Consider the following 17,984-nt stretch of genomic DNA (forward strand, 5'->3'; position numbering starts at 1 on the left):
AGTCTGCAGAGTGGTAAGAGCCCAATCCTTGAAGAACCCTGCCATTTACTAACAATGGAAGCCCTCTCTTTTGGAAGCTTAATAGAAATAGTTTAATGTCACCCTCCTTTCTCCAAACACCCAGCAGTCATCATTCCCTAGACACACTTCATTGGCTGGGCAAAGCACTGTGGTGCTGTGAAGGACCAAAAACAACTGCTGCATAATCCCCTTCAAATCTGCACTGGACTTAAACTAGGCACTGAAGCATCTGCACAGCCTAAACGTTTTCCCTATCAGCAGTTTCCTATGTCCCTTCTCTGCCGCTTGCCTTGCGCGTGGATTAAAGGAGTGTGGGACACTCTCCTAAAGCTGCAACCAGATGCTTAATCCTGGCACCAACAAGCAACAAAATGGTAGTCAGAGATCCTGGAAAAGGAAAAGCTCTTTTGTAAACCACTACAAGGAAACACTTCCTTTAAAGAGAAGTAATTCATGTGATAGACCATTACAAATCAGTACAAAACTAGAACAATACCTTGAAGACCAAATGGCCTGGTTAAAAAACAAACAAAACAAAACAAAAAACAGACAAACAGCCAAACAGTAATCGCCAGTTTTCATTAGCAGAGATACTGACAAAACAGAGTTGACCATACAACATCTACACTCTGAGGGATATTTTTCTGCCTTAACAGGGCAAGTTATTGCCAATACATCTAAAAATAAAGTTTTCTGAGTATAGGAGGGGATCCAACAAGAGACGTCCAGCTGTGCTGAATTAAAGCACTCCACTTAAAACATCCCATCAATCACAGAGCAGGAGAGTGCTGACGTTATTTGTATGAAATGTAAGAGTGCTATTACTCACCTGCAATTAAAAAGAATAGTTTGATTTGGTTTCTTGCCGAGAGTTATGTGAATATTTTCCCTTTTGCCAGGTTATGAATTTTGCCAGCTTCCATAATCTGAAGGTAGCATTCCAGGTTCTGACTAAATCGTGAACAATGACACGATACAAGTCAGAAAATTTTGGAGGGAAAATCATTATTTTTCTGAAACCTAAATTATAAATCCATTTTATATACCTTTTATGTATCTATATTCTCTGCAATAGGCTGGTCTGCAATGTCAAGAAAACACAATTTTAATTGGCATGCTTGTTGGCACAGTTGACAAGAGTCCAAGATCTGTATGGAGACTGAATTATTCTATCCTCCCTAGATTTGGACCCTCAAGGCATGGATTAAGATGAGACACTAATGGGGCAGCATGCAAAAGCTTGTATTACTGAGACAGATCTCCTCCATGGATAAAAAGAAATAGAAACCTTCAAACTTACAATTCTAAATGAGAACAAAGCTACAGATAAGGGAAAGGGGTCAGACAAGGATCTAAGCAAAGATTGGTAATGTAATGAAAGCATCAGAGCCATCTAGAGGGGATTTTGGCTAGATTACATCTTCCAACATTAGGAACAAGAAGTCCACAAGGCTCTGAGTGCAGGCTTATACCATGTCTGGCAACGTGAAACATTTCACATGCGTTAAATGTGAATGCAATTTAAAAGACAGAAGACAAGCAGAGGCAAGTAAAGAGAATTATTCTGAAGATGGAAACTCTTTGGGTAAATGCATTTGATTCTTTTTTTTTTTTTTTTTAGCTTCAAAATTACAGTTTTCTACATATTATAGCAACTCTTCTTTTTAGCTGACATTGAGCACGTCTCCTAACAAATTACTAGAATTTCACAACATTCATCAGGGTAAGCCCAAATAAAAACTTCGGGGCATCAAAAAATCCTTTTTTCACTCCCAGAAACATTTGCCTGATGATTTCCCTCACAGCAAAGAAAAAAAGAAAAAAAAAAAAAAAGGAATACTCACAAGAATAGAAAACATAACGTGAGAGGAGCACCTGTGCAGCCATGTTAGAGCGATGCGTTGATTCAGCTCACAGGGGCATCAAAGTCAGTGAGCCAGGACTGGAGCACTTAGCCCTGGGTATAAGTTTCAGCTGCATCTTGGTGCTGTATTAGACAGTCATCCAGGTGTCCATATGCACACCTTTGGTTTCTGAAGGAAGGAAGTCAAGTTTGTGAGCCCAAAGGAAGCTGCAACATGCTTCAGTGAGGCCCCTGTCTGAAGTCTTTGGAAGATTCCACACAGCACTGACCTAACACAAGCAAATATAGCCAAGAAACACGATCCATGTGTTGCAAAAACAGGCCTTTTTACTACCCACTGGAGAAAAAAAAATACATTATACTGTGTTCGTTTGTGAAAATATATCTCAGAAAAGTAGGTATGCTGCCCCTTGAGCTTTCTAGCCCCATTTTCTCTTCAACACATGGCTGAATTCTCATGCAGAGCAATTGCCTGGAGGCCTTATTTCTATAGAGCTCACACCATGTTATAATGCAGGGAAAGGTTATCAAAAATGCTAGCAGGAAGTGCACATAAACAGTTTCCTTTTGTTGCATCACTCTCTCTTCCCCAAGGTATTCTGGGTCTTTCAGTCTCAATTACAAGAAACCATTTAAATTCTTTATTCATAGAGTTGATACTAAAAAGCAATGACTAGTCAGTATCTTACAAAACACATGTATTTTTTTCATGCAAATCTTTATATATCAGTTCCTTTTCTTTTGTTTTTTACCAATTTCCTGAACTTCTTGAGGATGCTTGAGGAGTTAGATAACACAAAATAACCTGTCTTCTCATAGAAGAAGGAGACAGAATGATTTGAAACTAGCTTATCTTAGGGTCATATCCTGTTATTGATTTTTTCAGTGCTCCCTATTGATTTCAGAGGTGAGTTCCACATGCAGATCAATACCAGGATATGGTCTTTATTAGTATACTTCTGGTCATTTCACTCTACACTAATGCCTCAAAACATATGGAGCTAATTATGGCATTCAACATTAGTTTGGCCTTTTTTGTCTTTAGAGAAGAGTTAAGTCTTAATTTGGTCAAAAAAATAATTTGAAAGGATTGTTTGGTGACTTCTTGGTCATTGGTCCTTTAAAGATCCTGTGACATATTTCAGGGCAGGACTGAACTACAGTAGCAGAGACACATGGATAAGCATGTCCTTTGACTAGCCAGTAGTTGCACACTAGCACTGGTACAAGGTTCCCAGTAGCAGTTTCAGACAGTGTTTTGACAATGAGAAACTCCCTGCATTGAGCCAGGGGTCTGATTCTTCTGATCTAGTCTAATATTTTAATGACTACACATACTAAAGGGATATATATTGGGCACTTAGATGAAAGTTCACCTACTATAAATTTCTGAATGCCATCAACACCTTTTACTTAAGGGGTCTAGAAGAACCCTTAGAGAACTGCAATTTTCAAATGGTTCCAGAGTTTTTACCTTCTAGGGCTCAGAGCCTCAGGTGATCAAGGGGAAAAAAAAAAAAAAAAAAAGTCAGTATGTATTTACAAACTAGCCACCACCATGAGGGATGAATTACAACAAAATTTTGCCAGTTGCTATAGTTCATAGTTAAACTTTGGCTCCCAAGTTGCAGTCAGGCACTCTGCCACCCAGAGCCCTAGTGGCTGTCTGAGAGCTCTACAGTGGAGTGCGGCCTATCTGTTTAAAAGGGGCAATGGCAGTTTGGAAGTTCCAGTTTTGATACAGAATTTAAAGTGCACAAGAAGCAAGACATGAATTGTCTTTAAAGAGATGGTGCCTTTTCACTTCTCTTTGTCCACAGCATTTTCTTCACAGATGGAGGCATGGAAAGTATTAGCCATTGGGCTAGGCGAAAGTTCTCCCTCTTCAAAAATCCAAACTTCTACACTGAGTTGTAACATTTGCAAAGCTAAAATTCAATCCAGTATTAAAAAGCAAAGTAAATAGAACCCTTCCTATAGTCTACTCTTACATTATCCTTCTATACTCTGAATGAAGCACCAAAATATTAATTCCCTGCATTCAGAAGGCCTTTTAAAAATAAATAAATAAATAAATAAGGGCAGAAAAACAAATAACCTTGTCATTACTTCTACATTAGAGCAGAAAACAAACAGTTGAAAACCTTTTTCATCTATTATATGGTCAGTTCATCCTTCTATTCAGATGCAATAAATGGACAGTTGCTTATCATATCATAACTACTGCATAAATCTAGGTATATTTGATTTAACTGAAGAGACCAAAGGAACAAATGAGCAAAGAAAAGAAACCAGAGGGAAAACAGAGCTTCACCATTTGCTCAACTGCCTTGGAGCTATAGGAAACGTCAGTGCTCTATTGACTTTGCTTCTCTTGTGCTCATTTACATCACTGCAGGGCCTGGCCTATGTTTTAAGAAAATACTGTTCTTTTTCAATTGTTAAATAGTGACAAAGTCCAGGTGACCCTACCACAAAGTCTGAGTGGTTTATGTCAAGCCTGGAGACAGTGACTCATGAAGTCACAGATGATCAGTTGATAAATGTCACCGGTATCAGAAACTTGGCCATTAACATGAGTGATGTGAGAACTAAGAGGTTAAGTAAAAGCTACCTTCATAATGAGTTTGTGATACAGAAAAGCAACATTATGAGCCAGGCTTGGATTTTTGTTTTTGTTTCTCATTTCCCCTTAAGGTGGATTTAGTTTTGTAACTTTGCTTGTGGTTAAATTCTTTGCAAGGTTTTTTAATGCAACATACATTTCTCACCCACTAGTTGTCTGGGAATAGTCTACAAGAAATGTTACAAAGAGGTTCAGATGAACCATGGTGTAGAGTATAACTTTTCAATACTACTGCAACAATGCAGTCTGTTTGCAACAAACTGCTAGGTTTTGGAATTACCATAGCCTCAAAGTGATTCAGCAACTGTTTTTGGAAATATTTGTAGTACATGTACTAGTATGTACTAGTTCTAGTATAAATGTTTGGTATGTACGGCATTAGTACATAGTGAGTTTCCTTACCTGCAGTTAAACATAGGGCTAAGGACTTTGCTGAAGCGGGGCCCTGTCAAAATCTTCCAAAATGACTTAAATATCCAAATTTTACCTGCTTAAATTTATAAGCATGAGATACTTTAGAGAACCATTTTGCATAGCCTTCTTAGTTGCAATTCAACAATTCAACATGTCACTCAAGTCATCATGTCAAACTGGCATTCCACTTTAGGCACAGACAATTTCCTAATCTTCACTGGTTTAAAGAAAAAAAAAAAATTACGATATAGAAAAACTCAGGGAGGACCCTTTGGTTTTTAACACTCAAAACCTCACAAACTCTTTATTAAGATAGTTTACAACATTCAAATAGAAGCTAACGTTGCACAGTGGTGATGACTATGTAAGAAGCATACACACTTCACTTGCAGTACACTTAGGACACCATACCTTTTCAGTCCTCTCTTCTCCATCCTCTTATCAACTACACTCTGTTTAAATAAATAGTAATAATTTAAGAAAAGAAAAAAAAAAAAAAAACATTTTAGGCCATTAACCTTACAGCTAGACTTAGCAGAATGTGATGCAGTCATTGAAGGATTCAGAAAAGGAAAGAGAAAGGGAACAACAATTTTCACGGCCTACGGAGAATTCAGGCATAACAGAGAACATCCCTTTCAAGGTCAAGTATTTAATATTCAGCACACTAGTAAAGGTTTCCCATTCTCTTTCAAGAGCATAGTCTAAAGTATAATCGCTCCGATATCCATCAACAGATAATATGGACCATTAGCAGAAACACATTTTGCAGAAATAGATCAATTACTGTAATATTTCACTTTGAAATTTAATTAGTATTTACCAACAAATACAGAGAAAGAAAAAAAGATGTCTCATCAGTTTTCCTGTACAAAATTATTTCAATTTCTTTAGCATACAGTAAGAATAGAAAATTAATCAAAATCAGAATGAAATATCTTACACGTTATTTTCTCAACCACTTCAATAAGAATTTATTTTGGTGGAATTTCTGGTCTCTTGGGAAATGTGGAAGTTTTGTCTCTCTCTGGTATAGAAATAGGCAAGGAAAGCTTTAAAATATTGCCTAGACATTATTTTACTCTATGACACCCATCCTAATTCTGATCTTTCTCAGTTCCTGAAAGCAGATTCATTTACTCATCCCTTCCCTTCAGCAGCCACACTAGACTCAACAAGTGCACTTGATACTCCCCCACATTTGTATTTTCTTTTATCCTTATGGTCTCCACAACCTGTCTTCCTTCCCCAGTAGACGCCCATGTAAGAGTTCTTACAAAGTCTGATGTCCCCAGTTTAGAGGTTAGCACAAACATAGGACAAAAACCAATGAATACAAGTTGTAACACCAGAAGTTTAGATCAGATATAAGGGAAAGTTTTTAACCACAAGATAGATCACTGGAACAGGTTGCCCAGAGAGGCTGAGGAATCTCCATCCCTGAAGATGCTCAAAGTTTGACTCAACCAGTCCTGAGCAACCTGGTCTAGTTGGACCGTTATTGAGCAGGGGGATTGCACTAATTCTCTGGAGTTCCTTTCCAGCCTAAGGTATTCTTTGTATACATTCCCTGTCTAGTGAATTCTTTCACTTCTTTAATCACCAGAACAACTTAATCATAATCACCAAATATTTCAATAATAATACTGAAGGTAAGTAGGCAGCAACGCTGTACATGCTTTCACTTTCATCAAAGGCAACAAGACCCCCCAAAAAAATCAGACAAGAGAAAGCAGATATCTTTCAAGAAGCGGGGCTACAGATCATCTAGCAGGCTTCTTTACCTTTTTCTGCAGATTGGGGAATGGTGGCTGCTGAGTGATGACCCGATGAGACTAATAACATATATGCTGACAGATGCTCTAAATAAAGTGTCAAAGGATGATTTCCAGAAATACCGTGCAAAAGTACTGGGGATAATTGTTATCTGATAAGTTACTGCACATTACCAATTAGCTGTATATGAGATACTGCATCTATTAGATTTCCTTATTTGTAAACCTCCAGAAGACTCTGTAATTGATAGTAGGAACATATCATTGATCAAAATGCCATTATCTCTGTCTAGAATAAATGCAATGAATTAACAACATAATAGCAAATAATAATAATAGTATATTAGACAATATGAATCTCATAGCAAAACCAAAGGAATGAAATACTATGCTTGGATTTCAAAGCCAAATAGATGCCAAACTTTTATCCCAAAATGATAAACTGAAGATGCAAATACATTTTACATGAAAAAATTAGAAATTGCTAAGGATCAAAATTAGACTCATACCATGCCATTAAAAGGTAAACATGCTGCCTTTTTTCTTTAGAGTAACAATACTCATAGCAGCCAAAATTTTTGAAAAGGTATCTTATACAAACCTCCTGAACTTGTTCTTAGACTTCAAGGTAAAATTCTTAACTCTTAAGAATGAAAACTATAATAATGTTCAAATTTTAACTACAGAAGGCAATATAGTAAAATACAATGTTTTTGTTTTTTGTCGTTGTGTTTTTTTGTTTGTTTGTTTAAAAATCCTGAAGTTGTCTGTATTCACTGATTTTACTTTTATTCATTTTTAATCACTTTTTGCCTGAATTCTTTCCAGGGTCAGCAGTAATTTCTACCACTTGAATAAGGTAAATCAGGAATCTAAAGGCAGAAGAGGAGTAAGTGCAGAAGAATGAGGTTTTTACCACAACCTTCTCCCAATTATCCACTCATCTTTCCATGTCACATTCAGGGAGAGCAACTGCAACTGTCACAACAGACTACTGACAAGAAAATGCTTACAAGAGATTTCTCCCACCACTAAACTTCTGTCTGCAACAGAGAACTTTTAAGGCAACGTAGAGACAATTTCCACGTCTTACCTAGAATTTTTAGTAGATCAGAGAGGCTGAGTGGTTGTTTTACGAACTCTCCACCATCATCATCAACCCCAAAACAAAGTCCTGGATTTCTATCTTGGACTCCTTGAAATTGCAGCGCCGGGTAAATCAGGTACCTGCTGGATTCAGAAATGATTTGACATTCATCATTTGAAATGAAGAACTGATATTTGGCTAGAAGTAATGGGAGGCATATTCTAGGGCTAGAAAGGTGACTTCTAATTGCAGAAAAGAGCCAATATACAAATCTTGTATCCTTTGCAAGCAAGATACAAGATTGCAAGATGATTACATTTGGAATTAGTAGCATGCAATCCGTTTTAGGTATCCCTTCTGAAATTTCTGAGCATGTATCACAATGCTAAGTAAAAAAATAAGAATGGTTTACCACACTTACAGGGAATCAGAACTGTCTAGCTAATATCAGGAAAAAAAAAAGAGAAGAAAAAAAAAGAAGTAGTAGAAGTAGAGAAGCAAAGAAGAGTTTTCCTTGTGAGGAGGAAAAGCAAAGGAGTGTATTTGAAAGAAGATATAGGATCTGTCAGATGGGCAAGCTAGAGCTGGCTTTCAAGTGAAACAGGACATAACTTCACGCTAATATATCTGTATGAAAGCCACCTTCTTTACAAGGAAACCAACAAACATAAAAGCTCATATTGTCATTTGTGCTGATTAGTTGGCTTCTAATAAATGACCTGAGCTGTCTGCAACACTAGAGCACTCACCAACTTGAAACTTTTCCAGAGGCTGTTCTGTTTATTTCTGTTGCACTCAAATCCACTTAACATGGCACAGTAATAAACACCGCTTTCACTTAAGTTGTCCTGATAGCCAATAGACTTATTGGCAGGTGCTCTCAAAATATAGTAAATAGTTGTCTGTCTCATCCACTAAGAAGCAGACCTCACTCTATGTGCAAGTCTGCCACGTCTTCCTAACTTACCTGCTGTTTTACTGCTCTCATTTTGTTCAGTTGTTAGCTATTAACCACAGACAGTTTTTCCATACATTTTTAAGCATTTTGCATAATGCTTAATTATGCAGCTACAAAAGACATGAAATGTCTCAAAGTTCTAGATTAGTAATTGTCATCAGAAGGATTAGGATGGCTTGAAGTCATAAAGGTCCGTTCTGAACAGAACTGCCATGCTGGAGTTTAAAGTTATGGGTTTAAATTTAAGCATGCTATGGTAGACTGATCTACCAGACGAATGATATAACTTTATGATATGACCAGTGGTTTCTGGCCTAGCTAACATGGGATAGATGAGACCATTTACAATTGTGTTGTTGTTGTTCTGTCTTGGAATGAGATAAATATAGTGAAAAACATTCAACCAGACCCACAACACCTGACCTTGATTTAGGACCAGTCAGATAGCCTATGTTTCAGGAGTTGTAATGGCAGCCTATGTTCTTGTTTTTCATTTCTTTTTTCTTTTTTTTTTTTTTTTTTTTAACAAAGTAGATATGAGAGGACTTCTGTTAACAGAGGCTCCTGACAACCGAGTGCATATGTCTCTTCTTACTCAACACAAGGATTGTTACAGGAAGGCAAAGACAAATTCAACTCCTCACAATATCATTTCATTTACACACTCTATCCAAAGAGCCAGCTGAATAAAATCAATAAAGAATTGATCTAAATCTTACATGAGATTCAAACACTGTTGTAAACCTGTTTTTAAAAGCACTGATTTGTAAGTGTTCTCAGATTATTATTTTTTCCACTAAACTCATGAATTTAAATTTGAGCTTTAAATGAGTCCAAATGAGAGCTTGCATGCAGCAAAACCTTTACCCCCATTCAGTTTGACATAAAATGTATAAATATTACAAAACATCCTCCTTTTCTGTACACATATAATGATCTGGTCAGAGAAAATTCTGGCAGTAATTTTCAAAGGACTGTTTCCACAAGTAGTGGTGATGCACTGCTGGTGGACACAAGAAGGCCAGGACGTCAGAGGACCTGCTTCCTCTGAGACAGCCCCCCATCTTAGTCCAACATCATCAGCTGCCTTGTTGGAGAATTGATGCCAGTGGATCTGGGGATGCCACTTACCCAACACCCACAGCCAGCTGCAGAGTGAATGGTTTCTTGGGGGTATGCCCTGCCTTAGCCATCCTGCTCTGCGGCCACCAAAGATATCTGCTACTTAGGGTATCAGAGCCCCACCCTGGAAGGAGGGCTTCTAACCCAGGCTTTCTCTGCACCTACCAAAGCTCTTGTGTTATTTGCCTCAGGGAGCTGGACAGCTCTGTGGCTGTCCATCACTAATTTTCATCATCTGGGTGAAGCTAATCAATGAAGACAAAGAATGGAGTAGCTGTTTTAACATTTTTTTAGTGGGACTACTGTAGTCGTGAGTTACCAATCAACCCCTGTAATTATATATAATATAACATATAATTTCCTCTCTTAACCAATAACATATTTTCTCTTGCAACCATTTAGCACATAGTGAACTCATGCTTTTAAAAAAGACACAGAGATGACTGTCTTTCAAAAACAATAGCCAGTATAGCAAATGAATGGCTACCCCCTTTTGGTAGATACAAACCTCATTTCAAGAGGGAAAAAAAAAAAAAAAGACTATAACAGTTTCATTTTAGTGCCATAATAAATTAAAGTTATATTGCAGTGGTGTCTGCAGTGCCTAGTAAAAGCAAGCACCCCCACACCTATCAGGATAGAACCCTGTCTCCACATAAATGCTTACTAAAAAAACTAAGCCACCTTAAAGGAAGGATTTTACTGTCCTCCTGCTAAATGGTCTTTATAAGCCATTTGCTCAAGTCAGTCCTGTGTCTTGTCAAGAACACTGGCTGTATACGACACTTGTCAGCATTTGTTCTCACCTTCCATTCAGTTGTATATTTTTATATATTGACAGCTTCTATCATCAAATGTAATGACCTCTTTTAGACAAAGAAATAATTGACTAATGAGATCTTCTTTTATTTGCCTTAACAAACCAATTTCTCAGCAAGCCCTCAGACCATTAAAAAGCACATTCAGTTTATATATAGCAGGAATGTGATGCAGAAACCATCTACACCTACGTCACCAGGACAGGTGCATAAGGATGAGACACAGAGGTTACTGACTTTAATATATAATCATTATTTTTATCTTAATCCCATTTATTTCACTGCCTTCAACAAAACCATGTCTTCTGTTTCATACTATTTTTGTAGTAAAATGTAATACTTTGCACTAAACAAATTTCTCAATGAGCCTGAATCACATCTTATGCACAGTCATTTCCTTAGAAACATATTTTCTATTTCCATTCTACCAAAAAAAAAAAAAGTATCTAGTGGTTGGTGAGACTTTTATCCAACTTCCTGTCAAGCATTTCTAATATTCCTTGTCTTCTACATTAGCAAAAATTTTCTTCTTGAAACTTACACAAGGCAATGCAGACCCTGGGAACATTCATGCATTTGCATTGGGACAGTCACCTATAGTTATGCATACCTCAATAGTCAATGATACCAAACAAAATAAATGTACAGAACATAGATAATAGTTACTATGATTATTGGTTATGAGATGAAAGGAGTAATTTCCATCACTAACAGTTAATCCAGTTTCTGAAAGAATGGCAACTCTTTAATACTAGCTACAGTTAAGCAAAACGTACTTCACAGACTTGACTCAAGACTTTGGAATCATTAAAATCAGAACAATGTATGCTACTTTAGAAATGTATTCCCATAGTAGCACAAACGATAAGCACTGAAGTGTCACAGATCATGTAGAAGATATCTGAGAAAGATGTTCACTCATTTTGATATATGGGTTATTTCATCAAATGCGGATTTTCAGTAATAGCTTTTGAAGCTGCTAAGGAGAATTTCCCAAGGGAAGTGCACATAACTATACTCGTTCTCAACAAAATCTTTCTTCTGTAGGGCGGGGAGCAGATACAATACTTGCAAAGACAGTTTTGTAAGAAAAGCATTTCTGTTGCCTGTACCTGTTCCCAGCCAGTAGAACACAGCTTGGAACAGGTCTCTACTAGACAGCAAGGGTGGAACGAGGTTTTGCAAAACAAAGAGTTGGTTCCAGAAAGGAAGAATGTGCTGTGAATAACTGATCTACCACAAAAGAAAAGGAAATGGAAGGAGAGGTAATTTCTTCAGGCTTTGTTGTAATGCTAATTTATGAGATTAACTCTCCAAAAGAGGAAACATACCTGCTGGATGGTACAGCTTGTATAGAGTGGAGAATTTAACATACATTTAAAACTCAGCAGCTTTGGTGTGTAATGTTCTTTGTTATATCACTCATGGGGTCATGAGAAAAAAAAACACTGAACAACCATACTAAGCTGGAAGTCAATTTAATGCCTATCTCCAGCTCAGTTGTAAGGCCACTGTAGAGCACAATATTGGCTTATCACACAATACTATCTGAGATGGACAAGAATCTGGTTTGCACCAGGCTATTTTCACACATGCACACACACACACACACACACACACCATGTTGGCAGCAATTCAGATCCCAATTGTCTCAGCTGCATTTGTAATTTGTCCACAGAAAAAAAAACACAACTATGAGCTTATACCCCAAGGCCAGCCATAAAGAGTAGAACTCAAGGAAGCAGGTAGAAAAGGGCTCTCGTACAAAAGACAACCTCTACCCGATCGGACAATAACCCTTCCAGTCCCGGGACTCTAACTGGCACTGAGGAGATGGCCCCAGGATGTGAGGATGAATTGCTTACACAGCACGATGTTGCCGTGTGGAGCATACAGGTAGGATAGGTAACAACCCTTCCCTGGGAATTTTCTTGGTGGAGCAGCTACATGCTGCCCCCATGTTATACAACCTTTGCACTATCCTTCAGCGTGTGAGTTTGTCAGTCTGGCACAGAGCACTACGTATACGTCACCTCACAGCTTATCACACCTGCTGGCAGAGGCTCTGGAGCTATACCACTCCCTTGAATCTTGCAATTATGCACAAAAGTGGATATATGTTGCTCACCTGACCTCTTACTTGCTTGTTGGAAATGCAGATGACAATGCACAATGCAGCTTCACATATCTTATAGATACAAAACTAGCTGTAGAGCTACAGTATACAATAAATACTTTTGATTCAAGACTTTGCATTTTTCTCCGCAACTATTCAGGACTGGCAACACTGCAGAAAATGTATCATCTATTAGCAAGAATTAGCTTTAATTAGTGGAAGTGTACCTTAAAAAAAAAAAAACAAAAAGGACCAAGAGAAGTAATGGAAATGCTCTATTAAAAGCTGAATTCAGCCACCAGAAAACTATCTTGCAATTTATTTTGGCTATACCTGAAGGAATCCTTACATGTGTTCTGTATTATTTTCCTACAATGTGTACCTGTTTAGCAAAAAAAGGAAACACATTTATTGTTAGTTAACAAACCAGACTGACTTTTTGCCCTTCTACTTAACACAAACAGACAAGCTGAATTCCCTAAAACAGTTTATGCAAGTTTCAAGGCAATAAATTGTACTGTTTTATCTTTTAAAACACCTGAGATCTGAATTCACCCCAACCTTTTTCACAGTAGTACAGAAGCCCGAAGGCTGGCCTAGGTAGTAGGTGATCTTCATTTGTTTCCAGAACCTCCTTATTAGTAAGCACAGGCTGTGGAAGTCTTTCTTTTTCTGTGCTGGGTTCCTTTCATGAATTTGTTGTTGTTGCTGTTTGGTGTTGTATTTTTTTCATTTGAGACTCTGCAGATCTTTTTATTAGAAAGTCTGTGGCCACACAATTGTCTCCAGACCACCATAAAATGTCAGGAGACACCTCCTCAGAGCATGTGCAGCTATCCTGTCTCAGCTTCTCCCCAGCTGTGCTCCTTCATGTAGCTTCTTCATACCACGCTCACTTAGCCAGTGCATCACAGAAGCTCCCTAGGTCTCCAAGTACACAAGCCTATTTGACCTAAATAAATACCCAATTCTGCCACCTTTAAGCAGACCACAAATTTTTCCAACACATTTCTTTTCGCAGTGTAGCAGCACTACGTTCAGTAAAGGTGGCAGAATCCAACCTAAAGAGGCTTGTCCATGCACAGCACAGATGGACGACAGCTTTGCTGGGAACTTCCTCTGAAAGCCCTCTCCAAATTTACCATTCTCTACATCTGAGCAATCAATGACTGATGAGTATAACGCCACCCTCATTTTTATCACCAACAATAAAGCCTACTGTGAACAGAGCTTGTGCTGCGTTACAGACTTTCTAATTATTTGTTCAGCACTTCTCCAGTGCTTGAGATCTGTGTAACAAAGCAAAGCCTGTGTATCCTATAGCCAGTTGTTACAGGTTATCTGAAGTCACTAAAATTTTCTCCCTGTGGAGTTATACATAAATATCAGATTTTACAGACAAGGATGCAAAGTCCTAGCCCTTTCATGGGCTCTCTGCTTTGAACACTAGTTTGGCTATTGGGTTGAAATTTCATCTACCAAGAAAACACACACATATAAAAATAAGTAAATAGTATTTTGTCTACCTTACTAATATATTGTAGATTTTTATTTAAACATCATAAAATAAGCTAGACTTCATGGAGAAGTATAGAGCTCTTTACTCACATGTGTAACAAAACAGCCTCACAAATGATTATATCAATTATAATAAAAATCCTACACTCTATTAATTTAAGATAGGAAATATAGCACTAAAGGAAGATAACACCTCCTACTGTAATTCCTTTCCCTGAAGACTGTACGTACTCCACCTCCCCCCCCCAAAAAAAAAATACAGTTACACCCTTTTTATTTTGCTACCTAGCACTCACTCACTTTACAAATTTATAGTTTCCTTATCCCTTTTAATTCTAATCTTTTGTTTTTCCAAACATTAACAACAGTTTCTTACTGGTACATAGAGTTTTTGTTACAGGTGTGGTGGTATCAGTATGGCATAGAAAGCACAGAGTTATGAAAGCACATATTGCACACAAAGAGCAAAGACAACATAGATTTGCTTCATCTCTGGCCCTAAGGCTTCCACGACCTTTCTCCAGTCCTGTTTCTGTCACAATCACACTGCTTCACCAGATGTACTCACCATTGCAACAGACCTTTTCTTGAACAGTAAACATTTAGGATGTTTCATGGAGATGGCTAGGGGCTTGCTAACAAGAACGAACATTTTGAAGAAATCATAACACTATTACAATCAACAATCTTTGCCACTAACTTCAACAGACTCAGGACTAAGCCCTCTCTTTATTTATGTTGTTGTTTTAGTGATGTGTATCACGGAGAGGAGATTTTGCTAAGCAACCAACAAAAATCGTATGCCAGTTCAGTTTCAGTCAAGACTTTTCCCTAATTTGCATAAAATTTGACTCAAAATTTGAGTTTCTGTGGAGAAAATAAATCAGGTAGGTTTAGGTTTCACTAGAAAAGTTACTCTCAACTTTGGTATGTCACTGTTTGCTTAAAAAACATTCTTTCTGAATTCCACCACACATTTTTTTCCCCTCTAAAGAGTTTTAGGTCATTCTTGCTAGAGACAAGTAGATTTCATCAAGCTGCAGAACTACTTTGATGGTCTGGAGTGTATTTTACTGGGTCATGGATTTGCTGCCTATGATATTTGCTTAAGGAGCATGTCATCATATCTCAAATGATAACAGTACTGTCATTTGAGCACTTTTATCAGGTTTTGCTGTTCTGGCATTCAATGAACCATGAAACTCTTTACATACACTTTTAAATTATTACTGAGGCAAGTGAATGAAGTCAAATTTGTATTTTGGGGTGCTTTGCTGTTTTTCTGGCTGCTAGTTCTCTGAAGTTTCAGGCTGTGGCAGCTGGCAGTAGAGCTTTCCTGTCAGTTTTCTTTTCCCTATAGGTATGTGTGTTTCTGTGTGTGGCTTGGTGTTTCCATGGTAGGGTATTTTTGGTGGTTTTTTTTGGTTGACTGGTTGGTTGGTTGTTTTTTTAGGTTTGATTGCTTGGCTTTTGTACTGTGAGCAGATGGATTCTTATTAAGACTGGGTTCTGCCATCATGTGAAGATGCAAGAACCACAGCAAAACGGATGAGGTAAGACTATAGGTAGCAGATAAAAATCTTAGTTAAATGTGACACCCCCTGTACTGAGAATCTTTAGCTTATGCTAAAAGACTAATAAGTGTGTCTAAAAACTCAGAAATAATTTAGAGTACTACGCCACCCCATCCCAAGGTTGCCTTTAACTGACAAAAAATCTTCTAGTCTCTTTACCTAAGAATATTCTGAGAAACCAGCAGAATAAGGAAGTGGGGTTTATTCTGAATAAAACAACATCAAACTATATTTATACAAAGTTAAACAGGGAAGGCATCTCTCACTCTAGGGCAGCCAAATTATTTAAAAGGGAGGAGGGGAGAGCAAGGATCATAACCGAAGTACGTGCCTTATCAAAATTGTCAGGGCTTTTACATTCCATTTCCTTGTGATAAGCCCCTTGTGCTGAGCTGGTATTCGGAAGTGAGCCCAAAGGGCTGACTGATAAGTTTACATAAGGAAGGAAATAATCAATTTAGGGCTGTTACTGAATGAGCTCTTATCATGTTCATTTCCTCACTATTGCTTCTCAAGCTAAATATTACATGTTTAGGAGCAACTTCAAAAGACTTACCATTCTAGCCTCTGCATTTTATTAAGGAAAACTGTTTCAATGGCATGAAGCATTTGCTTGCACCACAAAGGGTACAGTTCACACTTTGACAAACTCTCATTTTAAGACACTACTATGCTGAAGGAAGCAAGACATTCTTGCAGGGAGGCTACATTTTTCCAGCCTACTGTTTAGTATTTCATGCACAGAAATGAGATTTTAAAAAGCAGTACACTCATTTTCCTTTCCACCTCTGTGAGTTTCCCCCCTTCTTTCTATAATGTATTTTGTCTAACTGCTTTAGTCTACTTTTTCTCCAAGAAGTGTGATTTTTAAGACCTTGATGACAAAAGCATGATTTGTGGGTGTACATGACTTGTCATGCTAAAATTAAAAAACGTGGCTCTTACTTTGAGTCGACATTAAACTGTTAAAAAAAAAAAAAAAAAGCATCTGGTGAGTGACCCACTATAGCCCCTTTGTCTACAGTAGCTTTGCAGGGCTCCTGAGAGGTTCATTGAGAGCAGAATTGTTTCCACAGGATCAAAATACAGTTAGTGGTAGAGGGTGGGGAGGGAGAGTCCCAACTTAAAAAAAAAAAAAAAAAGGAAGGTAGCAATTAATAGATTTTGGCAAACTGGTTGTATCATGAATTGGTACCCAAATGTAATGCACTTACAGATTTAATAAAGTACAGCTGTCATATGACATTACACGGGGATAATATTTGTTTCTCCATACTTGATCTGGCTCATACCTTGGTCACAGTCAGTACTGAGCAGGATTTACCTAGGTCTTAGCTGGGATATTTATTTTTCCACAAACACAGATTACATTTATATTCTAACATGCTTATGACTGGACTGTGCCCAATGATTTAAAAAAAAAAAAAAAAAACACAAAACACTGAGATGCTGTAACATTTTCACTGCTATAAAACATTCTTTACTGGCATCTGATTGCTCTAGCAAGTGCTGTGGAATAAGCCAGTTGTGGCCAATTCCCTGTGCCAGTGAATTTGACAATGATACCATGAACAAGCTGCAACTAAGGAAAAGGTCAGAAAACTGTGCCTTGGAATGGTGTCTGAAGTGCATTCGCATTTAGAACCAAAATATGCAGTTTAACAGTCCATTTGAAACGAGGGGAAATAATAATGGTAATAAAGTGCTGAAATCTTGAAAATGCAAGCAGAGAATGGGGTTGGGTTTTGGGGAAGGGGGTTGTTTGTTTGAAGTCACAGGTTAAATTAGGGACTAAGTGATGCTTTGCTTTTAGGATACACATGGGGTGTAATCCACAGAAAGCCAAAGTTAGGAAAATCTCTAGCAAGATATGGCAAAGACTATACCTGACCCTTCTCCATCGAAGCACATCTGCTATTTGTCACCTGAAAATTACTGGATGTAGATTCGGTTAAGAACTTAGTTGCCACCTGATAGTCACTGGCTTGAAAACCACAGTGAGAAAGACAGAGTTCTCTTCTGTTTCTGGTCAACATGGATATAGGAAACTCACCATTAATTCTTCCTTAGACTACTGCAGTGCTTCCAAAG

Source organism: Anser brachyrhynchus (assembly GCF_964034855.1).
Source record: "Anser brachyrhynchus genome assembly, chromosome: 4".
Classification (NCBI taxonomy): Eukaryota; Metazoa; Chordata; class Aves; order Anseriformes; family Anatidae; genus Anser; species Anser brachyrhynchus.